The 19,439-nt window shown below is 39.8% G+C and overlaps 1 protein-coding gene across 3 annotated transcripts in view; it reads right to left on the bottom strand.

Annotated features, from left to right (window-relative positions):
- CCDC181 (coiled-coil domain containing 181) overlaps nucleotides 1-19,439 on the bottom strand; it is a 60,928-nt gene that overhangs the window by 26,821 nt on the left and 14,668 nt on the right. For 2 of the 3 annotated variants that reach the window (XM_063444274.1, XM_063444276.1), the window contains exon 1: nucleotides 18,866-18,984. The exons of the other annotated variant lie outside the window; for it this stretch is intronic. The gene's annotated coding sequence lies outside the window, so the exon portion shown is untranslated. Of the gene's footprint in view, nucleotides 1-18,865; nucleotides 18,985-19,439 lie in introns of those variants that run through there. 3 annotated transcript variants of the gene reach the window in all.

The raw sequence follows: 19,439 nt of genomic DNA, 5'->3' as shown, positions 1-19,439 counted from the left end.
CAAAGGAACGGCCATGGGAACTAAGTTCGCCCCCAGTTATGCCAATCTATTTATGGCATTTTGGGAAGACCACTTTATTTATGGACAACAGGACTGGGTGGAGAACTTAGTTACCTATGGCCGATACATAGATGACATCTTTTTTATATGGGAAGGACAAGAAGATTTATCGACTTTTTAAAATATTTTAAACTCTTATACATGGGGGATACAACTTACTAGCAATTGGAGTAAAAAATAAGTTATTTTTTTAGATCTACACATATACATAGAAAATAATTTTATTAAGACGAAAAATTATTTTAAAACCATTGAAGCTAATAGTTTTATAGGTAGAGACAGCTGCCATTTTTTACCTTGGTTGGAAAATGCTCCCAAGGGACAATTCCTTAGGATAAGAAGAAATTGCACAGATTTAGAAACCTTTGAAATTCAGTCCAATAAAATCAAATCAGATTTTATGGAAAATGGATATGAAGGTACAAAATTAGAAAAATCAAGACAGGAAATTAAAGAAATAGAGAGAACAAGTATTCTACAATATAAAAAGAAAGCGGAAAATGTAAATAATGAGATCCCGTTTGTATGTACATATAGCTCAAATAATTATAGAGTGAGGACGGCAGTTTCGAAATATTGGCCCATAAAGGAGTAAATAATCGGAGGAATTCTCTAACTTCCAGTTTCATAAAAGAAAAACCAAATAATAATATAACCTTTTTGAATACTGAAAAAGGTTTCTTTGGATGTGGTCTGTGTTTAGCCTGCAAAAGAACCGAAAATAAAAAAGACATATACATTTTTTTAAATGTAATGAAGGGCATGAATATTCGATTAAAGAATTTATTACGTGCCATTCCAAAAACCTTATCTACCTCATGCAATGCCCTTGTGGGCTAAATTATATAGGTAAGACTACAAGAGCCTTGCATTTAAGAATAGAAGAACATGACCGGAACATTAGTAAAGGTTTTGAAAAACACAGCGTATCAGCACACTATAAAACTCATCATAACTGTGAAATAAAGGGTACCAATTTTTGGGAATTAATAAAATATCCAAAGACTGGAGGTAACTTTAATCTAAAATTAAGTAAAGTGGAAATGGAATGGATATTCAAATTAAACAGCCTTATTCCACATGGTCTAAATTCGGACTTTGAAATGTGTCATTTCTTAACTTAATAATTATTATTCTATTTATATGCCTCTCTGCTGCTTCACACTATTTATATATTTACATTTTCTATATTTTTCATTCTGTAATCTTACAAGCCCTTTTTAAGGTATTTTTATTTTTGGGGTTCATTTCTGGAACTATGGAGTTTTTAAAATATATTTATATATATTCCTTTAACTATTGGTTCATCCTTTTTCTGGAGTTATGGTGTTTTTTCTTATGTACCTTTTATATATTCCTTCAAGTATTGGTTTATCCTTTTATGAATATTACCCCTTATTTATTTCTGCCCTCTTTTTGGATTTTAATCACTCTCTCTTTTAAATGAGAAACTTGTACTATAGATGTATTGCCTGAACATAGATATTGAATAACATATCCATTGGTTGCATTAGTAAAATATATATGCACACTTTCTAATTGTTTGTGTTGTATAAGGTGGTTAACAAGATTATTTTTATGTATTAAAAATGGTGCTTCGAGAAATCCATCTTCAAATTGAAGAGAGGAGTTGCAAATGCTGTTCCATGGTGGAACGCACGGTGGAACGCACCGTGGAATGCATGGCGCTGAAAAAGCCGAAACCGGAAGTGAACACTTCATCATCTACCCGGATGTTTAATTATACTTTTTACAAATAAATTATATATTTTTTACACTAACGGCTTTTACTTTTACCTGCTTTTATAAAGAAGGAATGTGGTCCTTAACCACATACATCCTATGAAGTGAGTCGATATATTGGCTCAGGGTTTGTGAGTATATAAGAATTACCTCATAATACATACCCAGTATACAGACTGTACTACGCTATATTTTCCTCCTATACTTATTATCTAGGATACAACCACTGGAGAAATTTGGACTTAAAGGAGGGTGAGTGTCGCCTCTACGGACCCAAAGGCGCATATACCTGAGCTTGTGTTTTAGCTCAGAAAAGTGTGAGTTAGCATTCTACACATTTATTTTATAGTAGTTTACTGTATACAGGTTACACTATGTTCTGTATATTTGTGTTTTTTATTTAAGGTATATCTGAAAACATTGGAACTGCATATAAGTGCATATGACCACTCAAAGTATATCTAGTCTTTTCTATACACCAGTATATCCACTACTATTAGAGCGCTACACCTGATATTCCTTCTCTCCACAATTTCTGATAGAAAGATAAGCACGGTGGTATAGCAGCTCACGGAACAATTTTTCTGAATTACCTAAGATATAACACTACGTATATAAGCGCTTGTACTCTCCATTTAAAAAAGTAAAAATTGGTGAAGCTTCTAAGGCAGGCAGAAAGAGGGCCATCTGAATACATTGGGACTGCATATAAGTGCATATGACCACTTAAGGTATATCTCATTTATACTTTTTTGTTGACAGATACCAAGAAGGTATATAACCATGTGGTCCTATACTATCTCTTTGCAGCACTGTAGAAGTTAGGAGGGTAGTTTCTTAGAGGGATGCATGCATTATATGCCTCTCCAGTGGTGTCAAGTGACCCATTACCTTTTCCCTTTATAAAATTGGATGAGGCATGGCTGTCGGTTGTCAACCCTTCCTCTTTGCATTGGCAAATGAACCTCTGGCAGTAGAGATCTAGACCTCACCTGATATACGGAGGGTGGTGAGACTTATAAAACGCAGACAATTTTCTACTCATCACCACATGTGTGTCTGCTGCCTACTCTGCAAAATCCAGGCATCTCTAAATAGTGTGAACAATGTTTGGATTTTGAAGTTGTTTTGCCTCATTTGGTATGGGACCATTCAGAGTTTGGTGAATGACTAGGGAACAGGGACTTACAGGTTTAGTTATCAAAAAAGGTCATTAAAAGTGTTTTTCCAAAGTACATTTATCAAGTGATTTTTCTCAAGCATCTGGCCTATTTATCGGGTTTGGCTGTTAGACTTCCACCTGACAAACCAGTCAATAATGTTCTACTGTATTTTGCTGAGAGAATAAAATAAAGGCCAGTGTGCCTATCTATCTGTGCTCTGTTATTCCCTTGCTAGACTGTCAGTCAATCCCTACGTGTAACTGTTTTCTGTGTCTTTTGTTGTACAGGTCTCTAAAATGATTTAGAAATATTTTCAAATTTATCTGGAGTCAAAGCTTGTATATTTTAACCTGCATTTTGCTTTTTGAATTTCCGATCAGTAAAATGCTTTGCTTTATGAATAAACCCTAAATTGTCTAATATAATCACTTTTATAAGTATATGTTGCTTCTGATTTTATTGTGCGATCTAAAGGTAAAAAATATGATCAATATTATATATCACTTTGCTAAAAAAAAAGAATATCTTCTTATACCTTATATTAACTATCTGCATCTGGGTGACATCAATGGTGTTCCCTTAGCTACAGGTATCTTCAGTGATGTCACACTGTTCTTATGATGTGACTGACCAAGCATATACATACCCAGCACAGCTAAGGTCTTACCCAGATGATACTTGACTTTTACAGAGGAAAATCACATACACACAGACTTTACAGTGATCGGGGGACAAACTGTTAATGTTGACCATTCACTAATTGTGGAATTCACAGAAACCAAAATTGACAAGGTAAAAATAGTAAATAAGGACATGTTTGTTAAATGTGAACTCTACGAGTTAAATAAACCTACATTTTTTATGGTTGGGCCTGTTGGTGTCAAAAGACGCTTTATGTTGGTTCTAAAGACATACCTCCCAAGTATCAGTATTTAGGAGGGACAGTCCCTATTTTGGGTCTAAATCCTTCAGTCCCTCTTTTCTGTCCTAATGTCCCTCTTTTCTATTAGCTCCATATTGTGGTGTGTGAGTTTTTAACAGAGATCCGCAGGAATTATACTGACTGTAATGTGTCTTAGAAATCTTCATGTAAATAAGATATGTTGTTCTTGTTCTAAATTACAGTTGCAAGAAAAAGTATGTGAACCCTTTGGAATGATATGGATTTCTGCACAAATTGGTCATAAAATGTGATCTGATCATCATCTAAGTTACAACAATAGACAATCACAGTCTGCTTAACCCCTTAAGGACACACGACATGTGTGACATGTCATGATTCCCTTTTATTCCAGAAGTTTGGTCCTTAACCCCTTAAGACCGCAGCCAAATGTACAAGTTGTGATCCAAAAAAACCGTAAACAAAACCTGGCATTTGCGCTATATGTCTATCCAACCGTAATTCACCTCTTTCATATTAAATGCACCCACACTTATTATATATCATTTTATTCAGGGGAAACAGGGCTTTCGTTTAACATCAAATATTTAGGCATGGAACATAATTTAATATGAAACAAATATAAAAAAATGGGAGAAAATAAGAATTTTTAAAATTGTTTTAGTTCTACGTGACATTTTAACTGTGAATGTCAAAATACTGTTTGCTTTTACTGCAATACAATACACATATTTGTATTCAGCGATGTCTCACGTGTAAAACAGTACCACCTATGTACAGGTTTTATGGTGTTTTGGGAAGTTACAGGGTCAAATATAGCGTGTTACATATTTCAGTTTTTTCACATTGAAATTCGCCAGATTGGTTATGTTGCCTTTGAGACCATATGGTAGCCCAGGAATAAGAATTACCCCCATGATGGCATACCATTTGCAAAAGTAGACAACCCAAGGTATTGCAAATGGAGTATGTCCAGTCTTTTTTAGTAGCCACTTGGTCACAAACACTGGCCAAAGTTAGTGTTAATATTTGAAAATGCAAAAAACTAATTTGAACGCAAATTTTGGCCAGTGTTTGTGACTAAGTGGCTACTAAAAAAACTGAACATACCCTATTTGCAATACCCTGGGTTGTCTACTGTTGCAAATGGTATGCCATCATGGGGATCATTTTCATTCCTGGGCTACCATACGGTCTGAAAGACAACCTGGCGAATTTTAATGTGAAAAAACTGAAACGCAAACCTTATATTTGACTCTGTAACTTTTGAAAACACCATAAAACCTGTAAATGAGGGGTACTGTTACACTCAGGAGACTTCGCTGAACACAAATATTAGTGTTTCAAAACAGTAAAACGTATCACAACAATTATATCGTCAGTGTAAGTGCCATTTGTGTGTGAAAAATGCAAAAAATTTCACTGTCACTGACGATATCGTCGTTGTAATATATTTTACTGTTTTGAAACACTAATATTTGTGTTCAGCGAAGTCTTCCGAGTAAAACAGTACCCCCCATGTACAGGTTTTATGGTGTCTGGAAAGTTACAGGGTTAAATATAGTGCTAGAAAATTTAATTCCCTGAACTTTCGGCCTGGGTTGTCAGGCAGGTCTTGCAAATTGTAATTAATAAAATGACCTAATTATGTAAAATTATTACATAAATATATACGTAGAATTATTATATATATGTGTGTATATATATATATATATATATATATATATATGTGTGTGTATATATATATATATATATATATATAGTTAATGAAGTAAAGCAGGCTGCACTCACGGACTTGTAAATTTAAATGGTGTTTATTCCATCGAAAGTAGAAAAAAGAAGATCAACGTTTCGGTCCGCACAGGGACCTTCCTCAGGATCAAGTGATACAAACATTACATGAAAATATCTCAAATATATAGGACATTACATTAATTAGAATGACTTACCCCAGGTGATGTGCTTACTCGCCGGCGTTCACCGCTGAACACCGCGCATGCGCGCACTGCCGTGTGACCCCACGTTAACCCGCGGTCCATGCGTAGTGACGCAACAACCAAGCCGCTGCCATAGCAACGTTTGCAGCTGTTGCCATGGAACCGCTGTGAAAAATCGGAGACTACAGTGCCCGATCGATTAAGTTATAGTATTCTATTTCCCGATTCTAATAGTACTTTCGATGGAATAAACACCATTTAAATTTACAAGTCCGTGAGTGCAGCCTGCTTTACTTCATTAACTACAATTTACCTCCCTGGAAGACTGGCACCCGGCAGGCCTCATAAGGCACATCTTTACACATTAAGCGTGAGTGCAAGGAACTTTTGTATTTTTATATATATATATATATATATATATATATATATATATATATATATATATACATACATTTTTTATTATTTTTATATATATATATATATATATATATATATATATATATAGTGATATATACGTATATACTTATGTATATAGATATATATATTATTTCGTTCTACATGTATTTTGATATCAATATATATTAATTTTAAAATACAGTTAGAACAAAATGACGCATGTTTATATATTTTTTATTATTTTTTTAATTTTATTTAACATATTTATATATTTTTTATTATATATAAATATATATATATAATGAAAATTATATATATATTTAATCAATATCATTGTACGTGTATTTTGATATTAATATATATATATATATATAATTATGTATATATTAAAATACACGTAGACAGTGTATGTATATTTATGTGTACATGTGTGTATATATATATACTTAGATCATATATATAATAAATATATATATGATCTAAGTATATATTATTTATTTTTAACACTGATTTAACTTATTTTATTTTATTTTCAGGCAGCAGGGGGAGTACCTGTCATTACAGGCACTCCCCCTGCTGGCACTGCTATGGACGGCTATGCCGTCCATGTGATCGCGAGGTCCTCGCAAGGACCTCGCGATCACATGGCCCTGGGGGGTCGAAGAGAACAGAGGGGGACTCCCTGGGCTCCCAGGTAAGTCCCCCATACCGCGATCGCCGGCGTGGGATCGCCGGCGACCAGGTAAGTACATAAGATCGCAGGACGTTCTATGCCGTCCTGGGGCGTTTAGAGCCACCAAAATAAGGACGGCATAGAACGTCCTGCGGTCTTAAGGGGTTAAACTAATAACACACAAAGAATGAAATGTTGCCATGTTTTTATTGAACACGCCATGTAAACATTTACAGTGCAGGTGGAAAAGGTATGTGAACCCTTGGATTTAATAACTGGTTGAACGTCCTTTGGCAGCAATAACTTCAACCGAACGTTTCCTGTAGTTGCAGATCAGACGTGCACAACGGTCAGGAGTAATTCTTGACCATTCCTCTTTACAGAACTGTTTCAGTTCAGCAATATTCTTGGGATGTCTGGTGTGAATCGCATTCTTGAGTCATGCCACAGAATCTCAATCGGGTTGAGGTCAGGACTCTGACTGGGCCACTTCAGAAGGCGTATTTTCTTCTGTTTAAGCCACTCTATTGTTGATTTACTTCTATGCTTTGGGTCATTGTCCTGTTGCAACACCCATCTTCTGTTGAGCTTCAGCTTGTAGACAGATGGCCTTAAGTTCTCCTGCAAAATGTCTTGATAAACTTGGGAATTCATTTTTCCTTCAATGATAGCAATCCGTCCAGGCCCTGACGCAACAAAGCAGCCCCAAACCATGATGCCCCCACCACCATACTTCACAGTTGGGATGAGGTTTTAACGTTAGTGTGCTGTGCCTCTTTTTCGCCACACATAGTGTTGTGTGTTTCTTCCAAACAACTCATCTTTGGTTTCATCTGTTCACAGAATATTTTGCCAGTACTGCTGTGGAACATCCAGGTGCTCTTGTGCAAAGTGTAAACGTGCAGCAATGTTTTGTTTGGACAGCAGTGGCTTCCTCTGTGGTATCCTCCCATGAAATCCATTCTTGTTTAGTGTTTTACGTATTGTAGATTCGCTAACAGGGATGTTAGCATTTGCCAGTGACTTTTGTAAGTCTTTAGCTGACACTCTAGGATTCTTCTTCACCTCATTGAGCAGTCTGCGCTGTGCTCTTGCAGTCATCTTTACAGGACGGCCACTCCTAAGGAGAGTAGCAGCAGTGCTGAACTTTCTCCATTTATAGACAATTTGTCTTACCGTGGACTGATGAACAGCAAGGCTTTTGGAGATACTTTTATAACCCTTTCCAGCTTTATGCAAATCAACTATTCTTAATCGTAGGTCTTCTGAGAGCTCTTTTGTGTGAGGCATCATTCACATCAGGCAATGCTTCTTGTGAAAAGCAAACCCAGAACTGGTGTGTGTTTTTTATAGGGCAGGGCAGCTGTAACCAACACCTCCAATCTCATCTCATTGATTGGACTCCAATTAGCTCTTGGAGATGTCATTAGTCTAGGGGTTCACATACTTTTTCCACCTGCACTGTGAATGTTTACAAGGTGTGTTCAATAAAAACATGGTAACATTCCATTCTTTGTGTGTTATTAGTTTAAGCAGACTGTGATTGTCTATTGTTGTGACTTAGATGATGATCAGATCACATTTTATGACCAATTTGTGCAGAAATCCATATCATTCCAAAGGGTTCACATACTTTTTCTTGCAACTGTACATTTTAGTTGTATACATGGTTATTAGTAAGTCACCTAACATTTCTCAGAACAGCCCCGTCTCTGGATACACACCCAGTTACACCCCTAAAAGTGTAGGAGCCTGCTAGCTAGCCTCCTGTCCGAGGACTATGGGCCGTATTCAAAGACCCTATATGGGAGTTAACCTGTCTGGCCTCCCCAAGCATCTTTCCCTCAGTGCCCCTGGTTCGGCACTTTCCCTTCTCTGGATTTAACCGAACGCTAGCTCCCTGGCAGCCGTTCGCACAAACCAACCCAAGAACGGTCCTCAGCAGTACATAGCTGAGACCGCTATGGGACTAATTTTGACCTGAAGACTTTGTGGGTCCCGGTCACCACAGCAGTACTTAGCCGTGAATGTTATGGAACTGTTTTCAGCTAGGTGACCTTGCGGTTCCCGGAAAACTTCTGGGTAAGGTGCCTGAGACTAAGTGAAACAAATGCTCACTGACAGCCAGGTGGAGCACCCTGTATTTCGTCTGCAGGAGTTTCTGAAGGCAAAAGCACCAAATGCTCTGGAACTATTTTGGGCATAGGACCACGTGTGCGGTCGGTCAGAACTTTGCCCCGGTGGCGTTTCCCCTACACTGCATGAATCTGATCGCTATTTGGACAACTTGGGCACTCAGGTCAGGGCTATTTGGGGATGTTATGGGTTATTGTATGCTTTTATTATGTTTTGGGGTACTTTTATGTTTTTGTGTTTGGCTCTCTGTTCCTGGGAGATAATTAGCTTACCGGTCTTTAACCCGGGCACAGAGATCTCTGGGAGGGGCTTGTATGGTATACTATGGAGACCGCATGCTGGGGGCTGTGTATATAAGCTGGCAGCTTGGCCTGAATAAATTTGTTCCTTTTCACCCTTCACTCCTCAGTCTCAGTGTTTGGGTGGACCAGCTATACAGTTATACAGTTTAATCACTTCAGGACCCTTAATCATTTCAGGACCCTGTTCCAGGGTGGGATGCGACGACGACACCCCGGCCAAGCTGCGGTGGCTAGGGGCTGGAGCGCTGCTGGTGTCCCAGTGATAGCTAGGGAGCGTGCTTGGTGGAGGTACCGAGTCTGGGTACCAGACAGTCCGCCACATACTATATTCACATAAATGCCATTTTACTGGGTCTTTTTTTATAGTTTTTCCTAACATTGTCTGTGCCTATCTGTATCCCTCTGCTACACTGTTATAGTCTCTACCTAACTGTAACTCTGCCCCTCTACAGTTTTTTTTTCCTTAAACAGAGCTTTGCAGTATATTAAAACACAAAAATTATAAAATGTAGGTAAAATGTTCTGAATTGGAAACATTCTACAATTTATAGTAAATAGTTCAGATCATTAAAATGAGGTGTTTTGTGGATAAACTCTAAAATGTCTAGTACAATTACTTTTCATGAATACAAAATAATCTTATCCCCTGATTGAACAATATAAAGGTGAAAAGGTATTCTCTAGTCATTGCCTTGCTTAAAAAATAAAATAAATCTCCTTAACATGTTATATATATATTAGTTGTCTGTGCTTGGATGACATTAGTCGTGTTCTTTTTACCATAGATACCTTCAGTGATGTCACGCTGTTCTTATGATGTCACTGACCAAGCCTATAAATGCTCAGCACAGCTCAGGTCATGGTTAGTCCATACTTGACTTTTTCAGTGCAATTCCAATCCCAATTCCGAGGGGCTGGGGGATCAACTGTTAATGCTGAAGACTGAACAGACATGCCATTTTGGAGATACTGTGGTGATAGGACTATATATTTGTTTTCCTAACACTATAGTGTTCCTTTAAGACTTATGAGCAGTGCTTCCCATGATGCTCAGCTACACCAGGATGCATAACTGTACCTTGCTGGTCACATGATATGTCAATTGCACCCAGTATGCAGAGCCATATAAAGAGCCCATTGGGCCTGGTGCTGACAATTATGATGGGCCGAATTATAGAATTGTATCGAAAACACTAAACAGTCATCCCTCGCAATCGTCATTTATCTGGTGGAGGTGGTGCGGGAGGAAAACTCACAGGATATAACTTGAAGAAAACACATACCCTATGCTAATGTCTCGCTTTCATCTTTCAAGTAAATCCATTCCCCCTAACAGCAGTAAAATACAAGAAAGGGGGGTCAAGGGCTGCGCTTGAACAAAAGAAGTAAAAAGTGTATAAAAATATATATAGATACATTTTGCAATAATAGTAAAATCAAGTAAAGTTCATCCGGATATAGAAAAAATATAAAATGAAACAGTCTCACTGGTGTGTAATAATACGGGAATGATCCTCAAGTGTTGCTCAGTCCGTATGGTAGGTAGTCCATATATGTGAAGAGAAAAGAGAAAAGAAAAAGCTGCCAATGGTGAAATATTGTATGTCCAGATGTGGTATATAATCAAAGGAAATGTATTTCACTCACATTTGTTGGAGCTTTAGCCAGCTCTAGGAGAAGAGACACTTAGTGGTTTAATCCCCACTATCGGATGTACTTAGATGGTTGGTCCGTCTATCCGGCTTGAAATTTCTGTAGTGTAGGCTAGGACCAACTCAGATATGCGTTGTTCTTTAATGCTGGGGAGATAGGTCCGCCTTTCCGGTATTGGATGGTAGATGTCCACGGAATATATATAAAACAGCAAATAGTGCTCTCAGTGTGAACAACAAAGTAATATATTTAAAAGAATTATACTTACAAGAATAGAGCAGACAGATACTGCTCTATTGCCACAGCGCTGGTGGAATTATCCCCACCTAAGGATTTCTTTTGATGGGATACACTTCGAGTAAGTAATAAAAAATAAAAAATAGAAGGATAAAAAGTAATAATAAAACTATAAAATAAATAGTATAAAAATGCCAGGAGTAGAAAAAGTGTATAAAATACAATAAAAATAAGTATACAATTGGTCCTAGTATAAAAGGTAACCAAAAATAACTTTTATTGATTAAAATACACTTATTAAAACTATTTACGCGTTTCACCTTTGGGGTTTTCTCAAAATGGTGAAAGAACAGTACACCTGGCAAAGAACTGAATATATAAGTTTACAGAGGTTGAATATGGCGCCAAAATTTCAGTGCACCAATCACAGACAAGTATTAAAAACAAAACTTTCAATACATTTCAAAATGACATTGAAACCATATAGGTACATTTATATAAGCCTAATTAGGCTTAGGAAATTTAAATATTATTAAAACTAAGCTTTTTTTAAAAAAGGTTTAAAAGGATTTTGAAAGGATCTTATTACATTTGGTCCCGATCATGTGATGCATCTCAAATTAACATTAAAACCATATAGGTACGTTTGTATAAGCTTAATTGGGCTTAAGGAATTTAAATTTTATTAAAATGAGGCTTTTAAAAGGAATTTAATTGCATTTGGTCCCGATCATCTCGGGACGCAGCACGCATGCGCAGATCATCTAATGGGCGAAAATACTTCCTGGTATAGACGGAGTGCTCAGTGGTCGGCCAGGGACAGAGTGCTCTATGGGAAATAGAGTCCTGCCGGTCACTGGGCGCTCCTATAGTAAAATACATGCTGGGAATCTGGTTTTGCAATTAAAAGAGGCATAACTAAAATATAGAACCATTTGTTAAAATACAGACTATTTGTACATAAGGGTTTTTGTAGAAACAAAGGATGTAATGTTGAAGGTATTCATATAAATAGAAACATTGATATTGTTATGTTATTGGAAATACTCTACAAAGAGAATAAAATTAATTTATTTTATTTTAATTTTATTCTCTTTGTAGAGTATTTCCAATAACATAACAATATCAATGTTTCTATTTATATGAATACCTTCAACATTACATCCTTTGTTTCTACAAAAACCCTTATGTACAAATAGTCTGTATTTTAACAAATGGTTCTATATTTTAGTTATGCCTCTTTTAATTGCAAAACCAGATTCCCAGCATGTATTTTACTATAGGAGCGCCCAGTGACCCATAGAGTACTGTGTCCCTGGCCGACCACTGAGCACTCCGTCTATACCAGCAAGTATTTTCGTGTGATTGGTGCACTGAAATTTTGGCGCCATATTCAACCTCTGTAAACTTATATATTCAGTTCTTTGCCAGGTGTACTGTTCTTTCACCATTTTGTGAAAACCCCAAAGGTGAAACGCGTAAATGGTTTTAATAAGTGTATTTTAATCAATAAAAGTTATTTTTGGTTACCTTTTATACTAGGACCAATTGTATACTTATTTTTATTGTATTTTATACACGTTTTCTACTCCTGGCATTTTTATACTATTAATTTTTATATTACTATTTTATAGTTTTATTATTACTTTTAATCCTTCTATTTTTTATTTTTATTACGTACTTGAAGTGTATCCCGTCAAAAGAAATCCTTAGGTGGGGATAATTCCACCAGCGCTGTGGCAATAGAGCAGTATCTGTCTGCTCTATTCTTGTAAGTATAATTCTTTTAAATATATTACTTTGTTGTTCACACTGAGAGCACTATTTGCTGTTTTATATATATTCCGTGGACATCTACCATCCAATACCGGAAAGGCGGACCTATCTCCCCAGCATTAAAGAACAACGCATATCTGACTACAGGAATTTCAAGCCGGATAGACGGACCAACCATCCGATAGTGGGGATTAAACCACTAAGTGTCTCTTCTCTTAGAGCTGGCTAAAGCTCCAACAAATGTGAGTGAAATACATTTCCTTTGATTATATACCACATCTGGACATATAATATTTCACCATTGGCAGCTTTTTCTTTTCTCTTTTATCTTCACATATATGGACTACCTACCATACGGACGGAGCAACACTTGAGGATCATTCCCGTATTATTACACACCAGTGAGACTGTTTCATTTTATATATTTTTTATATATCCGGATGAACTTTACTTGATTTTACTATTATTGCAAAATGTATCTATATATATTTTTAGACACTTTTTACTTCTTTTGTTCAAGCGCAGCCCTTGACCCCCCTTTCTTGTATTTTCTTGTTTCCAAAAAAAGGGTTTCCCGAGGGATTTTCCTTTTAGGGTTGCTGCTTATTTGAATTAGCGCAGACTCTTCCTCCTTTTTGTTTTACCCCTAACAGCAGTGTCCGGTGAAGCAGGATTTTGGTGGGCGGGGTGAAAGGGTGTGCCACTAGCGTGAATCACGTAACCAGAACCACCGAAAGGGGTAATCATGGCCAAAAAATCTGCCCAAAGAATTAGAAGGTCAGCCTGGCATGAATGCATGCCAGGGTGCCTGCCAATCACGCAGGCTGGCCAACTAAGGGCATACTGTGCAGACAGCACCCCAAGCTTGGTATAAATGCGTCTAATGATGCTCTGGCCCCACGCTTTCTAAGGACTATCTCCTAGCACTCACTTGTACACTCCTCTCCTTACCTTCTTACTAGCAGGCAGAAGCTCCCATTATACAGTCTAGGACAGAGAAAAGGTGTATGTAGACAGGGCCGATGCTTCCATTAGGCCACCTAGGTGGTGGCTTAGGGCGCCTGTTCCCTGGGGGCACCTGGAGCAAACCTCCAGCTAATGGTGTCTGGCTCTGTCTGGGCGGGTTATAAAACTGTCCAGAAATACTATAGCAGCCAGGCATCAGCAGCCATTATTACACGGTGCTGAATTAACTCCTGGCCGGCGCCTGGCGTGCACTCCCGCTCCCTGCACTGTGTGTGTGTGGACATACAAGGGAGAGATTCAGGAAGTGGTGCAGGGTGGCAGAGGGTGTCCCAGTAGGCCTTTCACTGGGTGCACTTCTCACTCGATCCCCCTGCCCTGTACTTACCAACAAGTGGGAGCGAGCCCAGCAGGAAGTGGGGCTAATGCAGAGAGTGACAAGGTGCCAGGCGCACTCATGATGCCTGGAGTGTGTTTACATGCAACGGATATATGAAATGAAGATAAGTGTGTGTTTCAGAGTATATCTGCATGAGTCAGTGTGTGTGTGTGTTTGTGTGTGTCTGCATGGGTCAGTGTGTATGTTTGTGTCAGTGTGTGTGTGTGTCTGCATGGGTCAGTGTGTGTATGTATGCATGGGTCAGTGTGTGTGTGTGTATGCATGGGTCAGTGTGTGTGTGTATGCATGGGTCAGTGTGTGTGTGTGTATGCATGGGTCAGTGTGTGTGTGTGTATGCATGGGTCAGTGTGTGTGTGTATGCATGGGTCAGTGTGTGTGTGTATGCATGGGTCAGTGTGTGTGTGTATGCATGGGTCAGTGTGTGTGTGTATGATGTCTGCATGGGTCAGTCTAAGTAGAAAATACTTTTTATATACAAATAAACCTATTTTCTACTTATCTACCTGTCGGAGTCCTGCATGGTTCCTGATATTGGGCGATTCCTGATATTGGGCGATTGGGCGATACCTGATCCTAAGAGGGCGATATTAGCCCCCCAAAACATTGGGGAAGGCACCATTAGAGCACATATTACTTCAACATCCTGTGAGTGCAATTTATAGCAGGGAATATTATATTTCCATAAACTGTATTATGCTATGTTTTATTTTATTTAATTTTAGATTTATCAGCTGAATCCCACGTATATTGTATTTCTTGGCTTGGTCAGACGTAACACTATTTGGGAGGTGTACAATGGGAAGCTGTTTTATGTTAACTCTGATAAGTATATAAGTTTATATCAGTATGTGTGTCTGCATGAATCAGTGTGTGTGTGTGTATCTATCTGCATGGGTCAGTGTGTGTGCGCGTGTGTGTGTCTGCATGGACAAATGTATGCGTCTGCATGGATCAGTGTGTATGTTTGTGTCAGTGTATCTGCATGGGTCAGTGTGTGTGTCTGCAAGGGTCAGTGTGTTTCAGTCTGCAACGATCAATGTGTGTGTGTGTGTGTGTGTCTGCATGGGTCAGTGTGAGACTGCATGGATCAGTATGTGTGTGCGTGTGTGTGTGTCTGCATGGGTCAGTGTGTATATCTGCATGGATCTGTGTGTGTGTGTGTGTGTGTGTGTCTGTCTGTCTGCATGGATCAGTGTGTCTGTGTGTCTTCATGGGTCAGTGTGGGTGTATCTGACCCCTATGTTAATCCGTCTTTGCCAGCATGTCAGGGAAGTAGCAGATAATTAAAAAGGCAATTAGCAATGTGTTTGCCTGGAGCTTCAGCTCCAATAGCCCCTATAGTAAGCTGGTCCGGCATATATAGGAAAATAATGATTATGATTTTTCAAAAGCTAAAGGAAATTGAGAATGTAAATAATTTACCTTGAATCTATTATTTACAGTGGTTGTGAGCAAATAATTGAAGTGTCCCTTTAAATGGCTGGTTGGAGAGATGGGTAAGGTTGATGGTGTCGTGGGTTAGCATGAATGAGCTTGCTCTATGTGTGGGATGCAATTAATGGCAAAGCATGCAGTGATTGGGCATACTTAAACTCCAGCACTCCCACTATCAATCACTTGTGTAATCTAAGACCCATTATTCAGATATATATTTTATTTACTGTATAACAAGCACTGTGCCCGCAGTGTAATATTCAAAGACATATTCTGCATTATACAATGCAAATTCTACAATGCTAAAATTAAATTATACATATATTCAACATATTTACAAACTACAGAGGGTTTAGGTAGATTGGATAAACACAGATCAAATACAGGAAAAGTAATGAGATAAAATATAAAATAAAAGAATATATACTTTTAATATTAGGTTACTAGGACCCCCATACTAAATACATATAAATAAAATAATATTTCTGAACATCTGTCAAGAATTATGAAATTGTTATGTCATATGCTATCTTGCGCCTTCTATTTAACTGGTAGAATCTTGCCTGTCACCATCTTCTATTCCCTAGGCAAACACATATATTGGTTTACCTTCCCTTGCAGTAAGTCAGCCACCTATACTACTCTGGGCAGCACCAAGTCACCTTTCTCTACCTCCCTTTGCAATAATATGTCCCATGTCATATTTTTATACCTTTCCTTGCTGTACCACATCACCCTTATTTATTACCTGGGCAATACCATGTTTAACACCTTTATTCCTTGTGGCAGGAGTATAGCAGTGTAACATGTCACCATTTTCTGTCCCTGGCTGTACTATGTCACCTTCCTTAACTACTCCTGGCATTATAATGTCACATTTTCTTAATACCTCTTTCTTTGCATTCCCTTGTAGTATCATGCCCTCTTATTTACTCCCAATGGCAGTGCCATGTCACCTTCCTTTGCTACCCCTGGCAGTACCATATCACGTTCACTTTCCTTTTGGCAGTGTCACATCAGCTTTTTTTTTTTGCTGTGCCTTGCAGCATCATGTGTCCCTAATGTATTCCCAATGGCAGTGCCATGTCACCTCCATTCATTCACCCTGGCAGTGCCATATCGCCTTCCATTACTCCCCCTAGCAGTACCATTTTACCTGCCTGCATTTATCCCGGCAGTGCCATGTTACCTACATTCATTCCTACTGGCAGTGCCATGTAACTTTCACTTATTCCTACTGGCAGTGCCATGTCTCCTTCCTTTGCCCACCCCCCGGGTACAGCAGCAGTGTACCCCTATTTACTCCCTCTGGCAGTGCCATGGACCCCCCTCCCCCCCCCGTACAGCAGCAGTGTACCCCTATTTACTCCCTCTGGCAGTGCCATGGACCCCCCCCCCCCCGTACAGCAGCAGTGTACCCTTATTTACTCCCCCTGGCAGTGCCATGGACCCCCCCCCCCGGGTACAGCAGCAGTGTACCCTTATTTACTCCCTCTGGCAGTGCCATGGACCCAGGGGCGTATTAGCCGCGAGGCAAACAAGGCATTTGCCTTGGGCGGCATTTTCCAGGGGGCGGCAAAAAAAGCCACCCCCCAAATGCCCAAGGCAAATGTCTTGTTAGCCTTGCGGCTAACAGACATGCTGGGCGAACGGGCGGCGCTGCTGGGCGGGCGGCGAGGGAGCACTTCCTCTGAGCTGTCTGCTCAGCTCCCTCGCGCGCCGCAGAGTGAGGCTGGGAGCCGGAATATGACGTCATATTCCGGCTCCGCCTCCCAGCCTCACTGTGCGGCGCGCGAGGGAGCTGAGCAGACAGCTCAGAGGAAGTGCTCCCTTGCCGCCCGCCCAAGAGCGCCGCCCGACCGCCCAGCAGCCACTGGACCACCAGGGAGAAAGATGACCCCCCCAGCATTCCCAAAGGTAAGGAGGCTGGGGGGTTAAAGTAAAAAAAAAAAAAGTGTTAATGTGAGTGAGTGTGAGTGTCTGTTAGTGAGTGTGAGTGTGTGTGTGTCCGTTAGTGAGTGTGAGTGTGTGTCTGTTAGTGAGTGTGAGTGTGTGTGTGTCTGTTAGTGAGTGTGAGTGTGTCTGTTAGTGAGTGTGAGCGTGTGTGTCTGTTAGTGAGTGTGTCTGTTAGTGAGTGTGAGTGTGTGTGTGTCTGTTAGTGAGTGTGTGTCTGTTAGTGAGTGAGTGTGTGTCTGTTAGTGAGTGTGAGTGAGTGTGTGTCTGTTAGTGAGTGTGTTTGTGTCTGTTAGTGAGTGTGTGTGTGTCTGTTAGTGAGTGTGTGTGTGTCTGTTAGTGTGTGTGTGTGTCTGTTAGTGTGTCTGTTAGTGTGTGTGTCTGTTCGTGTGTGTGTCTGTTCGTGTGTTTCTGTTAGTGTGTTTGCCTGTGAGTGTGTGTGTGTGTGTGTGTGTCTGACTGTGTGTGTTTGCCTGTGAGTGTGTGTGTATGTTAGTGTGTGTCTGTTAGTGTGTGTCTGTTAGTGAGTGTGAGTTTGTCTGTTACTGAGTGTGAGTTTGTCTGTTAGTGTGTGTGTTTCTGTTAGCGAGTGTGTGTTTCTGTTAGCTAGCGTATCTGTCAGTGAATGTGTGTGTGTGTATTTAGAATGCGGGGCGGGGTAAAGGTTGGGTGGGGGTGGCACGCGGGGGGGGGAGGGGGGCGCCTGAGTTTTGTTCTGCCTAGAGCAGCACAAAACCAGGATACACCACTGCATGGACCCCCCCCCGTACAGCAGCAGTGTACCCTTATTTACTCCCTCTGGCAGTGCCATGGACCCCCCCCCCCCCCCCCGGGTACAGCAGCAGTGTACCCTTATTTACTCCCTCTGGCAGTGCCATGGTCCCCGTTATTAGCTGGCATGCCGTACCCGGTCACCCTGCATTACTCCCCTTGGCACTATAATGCCATCCTCACTAATGCCCGCTGGCAGCACTATAACCCCCATTATTCTCTTTATACTCTGCGTGACTGCCACTGACAGCGCCATGCCACCTTCCTCTCCACTAAGGAGCTTTAGCTGCGATGAATGGCGGCTGCCATGGTAACCGACCAAGCCGCTTCGATATCTACACAGATAAGCCGAGAGCTATGAACTTACCCCACGGCCCGGACGAGCTATGACCGATATGACCGATATCACCGATATGACATCTGTTCCCCGTTACCCTGCGCCGAGCGCTCCTGTCTCTCTCCCGAGCTCAGATAAAGCCTCTAGCGTCGCCATGGAGACCGTCTGCGTGACGTCACCACTTCTCTTTCTCTCGCGAAGTCAGTGGCTCCGAGAATACGGAGGCTTAGAGTCTGTCAGGAAGCGGCGAGTGTGTGGGGGCGTGGTTACTGTGTGGGCGTGTTTACTACAGTGTGCTACAGGTATTTTACACACAGACACCACTGAATGACAAGTTAATTATTATTGTTCCTAAACCTTTTTTGACAAATGCAAGGTCTTTTTTAAAAAAAAAAAGTGAATTAAGGAAAAATAAATCCTTGACTCTACAATGGCAAACAGAATTCATATTAGAACAACAAGTTGTGCACATGCTTGTATGGATAGCCTTAAAAATCTTGTAAACATTTTCAATATTTTTATTTAAAAAAAAAAACAACTAATAAATCAGGAGTCTAAAAAAAATACCGTATTTAGTCAGAGAATTCCATAACCTTTATTGTTG

The sequence above is a fragment of the Pelobates fuscus genome, chromosome 1 (assembly GCF_036172605.1).
Source record: "Pelobates fuscus isolate aPelFus1 chromosome 1, aPelFus1.pri, whole genome shotgun sequence".
Taxonomy (NCBI): Eukaryota; Metazoa; Chordata; class Amphibia; order Anura; family Pelobatidae; genus Pelobates; species Pelobates fuscus.
This window is presented reverse-complemented; position numbering and strand designations above follow the sequence as displayed.